Genomic DNA, 6,000 nt, shown 5'->3' with positions numbered 1-6,000 from the left:
GGGTTTAGAGTTTAGGGTTTAGGGTTTATGGTTTAGGGTTTAGGGTTTAGAGTTTAGGGTTTAGAGTTTAGGGTTTAGGGTTTAGAGTTGAGAAATGAGGTTTTGGGGATAAGATTTCAAATTTTGAAAAATAAAAAAATTAAAATTTTCAAAGGATAAACTTAGAAAGGTGCTATTTTGGTCATTTTAGTTTTTGAGTGCTATTTTTGTGATATAAACTTAGAAAGGTGCTATTTTGGAGATTTGCCCTTTTTAATATCTATAAAACTTTTTTTGTGATTAAAAACTATTATTTGGGATTTTTTTTTTAAAAAAAAATTAATTTATATATTTCTATATTTATTAAATATATATATCTTTAATTTAAAGGTCTCATGATGATCAGACCCGGCATCGACAGCGTCGTGGTCGTGGTGGTACGGGGAGCCAGTCTCGGGATTCCAGCCATTTTCAGGATTCCCCTTTGCCCCACAGCTCCTACCATACATCTCCCTCTACTGCACCCGCTCCTGCTCCTCTCGCTCCCGCTGCTGCACCCGATCCTGCTCCTCCGGGTCCTCCGGGCGTGATGAGTGTTGCGGAGTTGGTTCGACAGCCCGGTCGTGACCATCTTCCCTATCTCACTCCGTATCCATATGGACGGGGTCAAACATGGTAATCAAACATATTTTTTTTTCATTAAAATTTGATTCGTTATTAAGCGTTTGTTCTTTTTATTAGGTTCAACCGATCCGGGAACGGGATCAGCGCATGGATCAACCGTATGATGTACTCGGCCCTCGACAAGGGACATCCGACTTTCACTCACTTCCCTACCGACAAGCAGCATCTGTGGTTTCGTCAGTTTGCGGTAAGTATTCTATTTTTTTACTTATATTTTAATCTTTAATGTAAATTTTCTACTAATTGTGTTTTTTTCAGCAAGAGTTCAACTGGAATTCCGATGAGACACTCTTTATCTATCACCACTTCGTCCATAAAGTTATGGACAACTATGGGAAGCAGATACACGAGTGGAAGAAGAAGTGGGAAATCAATAAGGTTTGATTTAATTTATTAAACAATTTTTTAATTTATTAAACTATTTTCTTTTTTTATTTATTAAAAGGTCCCAAAGTCGATAAACAACACGGTCTGGACGGAGTTGTGTGCGCATTGGGATAAGGAAGAGACGAAAGAAACTTCTTCCACCAACTCTACCAACCGCAGGAGCGACCGTAAAGGGAAGGGCGTCTTCAAGGATAACTTGGATGCTCAATCTATTGCCTCTCTGGGAGATCGCATGGTAAGTTCAGCCGCTTTTTCTTCAATTATTTAAGTTTTGAAATTTTATTTTTTATCCATTTCTTCTAATTTCTAATGTTTCTTTAATTTATGTTTTTTTTCAAGGCGGAAGAAAATGATGGCGAGCCGGTTGATGATCTCGCCCTAATGAAGAGGGCGTATACCAACAAGAAAACCGGCCAGATTGATGACGGTCTTGTGAGGAAAGTGGTCAGCCTGGTCCAAACTCAGGTGCAAGACGAAGTGTCTCAACTTCAAACCGAGGATGACGCTTCGACGGCTTCGACCAACTTGTCCTGGTTTCGAATCAGCGAAATCGTTGAATCCGTAAGTTCTTTTTTTAAAGTTCAATTCATTTATTTCTTGATTTAAATTTGTAAATTTGGCTATTTTCTATTTCAGTCGGTTCCAAAGAAGAAGGGACGTTTGGTCGGTTTGGGTCGTCGCACCCGGTCGGTTCCTCCTTCTTCTGCACCACCGCCTTTTGTTGATCCAGAAGTACTTACGGCTCAGTTGAAGGACAAGGATGATCGCATATCTTTGTTGGAGACCCAAATGGCGGCTCAACAGGCGGGCTATGAGGCACAGAGGAGGCTGAACCAGCAAATGATGGAGATGATGCAGAGGATGTACCCGAACGAGGTGTTCCCGGACGTGCCAGACCTGTAGTTTTTTTTTTTTACAAAAACTCGGAATGTTTTATTTTTATTTGTGAAACTTTGAATATTTTCGAATTTAAATTTAAATTTTAATGATTTCAATTTTAATTTTAATTTTATATTTTCCAATTTAAATTTCAAAAATTTTATTTTTTAAAAAAAATTAATTTTTTTTAAATTCCGAGGAACGGGGTCCCTCGGAATATACCGAGGGACATGTTCCTCGGAATATACCGAGGGACAACGTTCCTCGGAATTTTCCGAGGGACACGTTCGTCGGAATTTTCCGATGAAAATTCCGAGGAACATTTCTTCGGAACTTCCGAGGATTGGACCATCGGAAAATCCATCGAAATATCCCGAGGAAGCTCTCCCTCGGTATATTCCGAGGAGCTTTCCGACGAACAGGTGGTCCTCGGAATTTCCTCGGAAATTTGTTTCCTCGGAATTCCGTCGGAAAATTCCGAGGGATTTCCGAGGAAAAATAAATTTCCGAGGAGTTATTTCCGAGGACTTGTTTCGTCGGTATGTCGTCGGAATAACGTTATTCCGACGACATACCGACGATTTTTTCCCTCAGTATGTCGATGTTTTCTTGTAGTGGAAATAGTACTTATCCTAAATACATATGGAAAAGGATAAACATCAAGTATAGATAAATGTAAACTCTCATTCGCCTAAGTCATTAGCGAATGGGCCGGATGGATAGCTGATGGGCCGGACGGTTTGGGTCTGATATGGGTCGATCACCACTTGGTTTATAACACTCCCCCTTGATCGACACATCCGGTTTAGGGCTTGTAACATGCTTAATGTTGCCTCATTAAAACCTTTCCAGGAAAACCCAGTGGGACAAAACCATGGATAAGGAAAAAGAGTACAACACATGAACTCCCCCTGACTTGTACCCCCGTGTATGTTCTTCAAGTTGGCGCATGGACAATTTGATAGTTTAGCTTCATGGGCGCCAAGTCTTGAACTGGTCCTTTAATTGGCACGTCCCAAACTGATAGATAAATTTCATGGACGTGTGGTTGGTGTAGACATGGTGAAGAAGTCGGCTGACATATCATATGACTGAACTTGTAGTCCTTTGAGCTTCTTGAACGTTGATGTAGGAATAGCTCTTGCCAAATTGTAACTTGAGTTATCTTGTAACTCTCATATCTTCTAGAACTTCATTAAGACATGGTCAAGACGTGCATCTTTTCAGCCGACCACTCTATGTCCTGGTCGGACGGATGGCACTCGACCAATACTCGGATGGACCTCTAATCTGCTATCAAACTTTACTCGCAAGTCCTCTCATGTCCCACGGATCCTCTAGTCACATGTCTTTGCCATACCGTGGACACTTTAATATATATTGAGTCATCGACCCAAACACATACGAATCACTTGGCTTTTCACGGACATGCCTTCGTCCATTCGGACATACATCACCCGTATGTGCTAATGGCTTATCCATTATAGCTGATCTTTCTTCATTGGTCGATCCATGTTGAGTTATAGACCTTGTCTATACTCGTCCATACCTTATGAGTGTCTAAGGTCATATCATTAATAATAATTGCTGCAATGAGTTTTATAATCTCATCAAACTATGGATCTGCAGTCAAATACACTCAAGGACCTTTATACATGGTTATCGATCTTTCTTGCCTTCAGAAATGCCATATCCATTTGACCTCGACCAGACATACTTCTGGTCACTCTCTTGGACCATTATGGTTTCCTTTTATCCACTGATATAAACATAATGGCTTGTGCTTACATTGCAGTCCCATACTATAATCTTATTACTTGAAAAACATCGCAGTCCACACTTTCTTTGATGGCATCTCATGACCTACTTGCAGTGCTGATTTATTATAAACAAAAGGAATTTCTTTTATAAGAATATATGGACTGATTTGGATTGTTCTTTATCGAACTCCTTCACTAAGTTTTACTTAGTCTTATCATATTCAATGCAGCTGCTTTTGCTTCAGTCCATGAACAGCTTAGGAACAATGCTGTTCTTTGAGAACTTCTTTTCTCATCTTTCTGGTACCTTTTTTTTCTTTATCCAGTGATCAATATACTGCTCACTACATCATTATTTCTTTTGTTTCCAGACTTCATCAATTTCAAATTTGTGTAGTAGCATCCACCACATAGGAGCATATTTTCTTATAATCTGTTCCTTTGGTCTCTATGAGTATCCTTGTGTAACAAGCCATTCTTTGAATGTTGTAAGTAGTAATGTGAACGACCTCTTGACTACTTGGTCACGTTCCACATCTCACTATTTTCTTTCCCTCACAAGACCCATTTATCCACTGGTCTATATCATCAGATGGTGTTTCTATATATTTGGCCAATACGCCCATCTCTTCTTTAAACTCTTTAAACCTCACGTTTTCTTTTAATCTGATATTTATTCATTATGAGTACTCTTACGTGGGTTCATGATCCTCGCTTTATATCTTTAAACTCAAGTGCTACTTTCTTTTATGAGCTCTCTTATATGTAAATACATCATTGGTGTTAACACTCTTATGTAGTTCCATAGTGTTCCAGACATGATCTAATAGATTTGAGATCTTATTATCCAGGACCTTTACTACCTTTCAGTTTGGTGTCCCAAACTACATGGTTTGGTACCTTAGATGTTTAGCTGGCCAGCCTTATATCTCTATCTGGACTGGTTTCTTTTGAACTCGGATTTGTATCATTCTATGCACCTTTCATTTCTTTCCGAGGTTTCTTATCTTTTGGAACTTATTGGTCTATCTTGTATAGACATTGTAGCAACTTGATTGTGTCTCTTAGGACATTAAATTCGTGGTGCTAAGCTGGTATGACTTAGTCATTCTTTTCTTTTCGGGTCAATGTGTCTGGCATCTAGTTCTGCTAGCTTTTGTATCATTTGATCACATTCTTTGGACGTCTTAAATCATATTTTCTAGTCCGAGGATCTTGCCAAGACAATGATGGTAAATACCATTCTATTTCTCTTATTCTCTTTTACCAGCTTATTTCTTTCTCCCCCTGATGTTGGATAGTCGGATTCATCAGTCATGCGATCCGTGTACCTGGCCATAATTTGATCACCCATATTTGGCACAAGGTCTCTTAAAGAAAATGTGGGAGAAAGACATGTTCCTATCCAACATATATCCCCAATCTTTTTCTCATCCTCTTCTGAGCTTCCATCCTAGACGGCACATATGTATGTGGTGGTTTATTCAAAATCTCTTAGGATGGTATATGTCTGGTTTATGACCCGTATTCATTCTGAGATGGGATTATCTATGCTCACTTATATGGCCTGATGCATATTAACCTTACACATGTAAATCCTTGTGTCCCCAAGCATTAGGTAGTGGCCTTTGTAGTATAAAGAATTCGACCAAGTCTTACTATGGTCATAGACCATGTCACACGGATTTGTAGTATGTTCATGGATCACAGTTTGTCCTCACTCCCCCTCATGGACATACTATAATCACGTGGTACTTGGGACAATAGAGCCTAATGAGTTTCCCTTGTGTACACGTTACACAACGTGAAAATTTTATGGGATAACTCTTTGTGCCTTTTGCAATATGTGCATCAATTTTTAAAGACCTGGATGGCGAATCCAGTCATGCCATAAAGTGTATAAAATTTCGTGGGTATACAGGTTACCATGGCTTTTGCCTTTATCATACTGATCCTTGGCATAGTCTAGATCAGTGGAGTATGTAGGTATAGTCTTGACCACTTTCTTATAAGGCCTTAGGCGATTTTCTTATAATCTGAAAGAAACTTTTGTTTCCTTTGCCCATTGGTTCAATGTGGAAACCATTCATGCTCAAGTCTTTATAACTCAATGGGTCTTTTATTGGGTGAATAAATCCGTGCCCCTTTACGAAATGTCGTGGTCTATAATAGACTGACTATCCTTTTATTAAGTTTTCATTTGTCATTTATCAATCAAGAAATCATCAAGCAAATCAAACATGATAACTAAAAACAACTCTTATTATTGCTATAAAATTGTAAATGACAAGCAAATCAAAGCAAAACATAA

This window comes from Brassica napus, chromosome C4 (genome assembly GCF_020379485.1).
Source record: "Brassica napus cultivar Da-Ae chromosome C4, Da-Ae, whole genome shotgun sequence".
NCBI classification, from domain to species: Eukaryota; Viridiplantae; Streptophyta; class Magnoliopsida; order Brassicales; family Brassicaceae; genus Brassica; species Brassica napus.
This window is presented reverse-complemented; position numbering follows the sequence as displayed.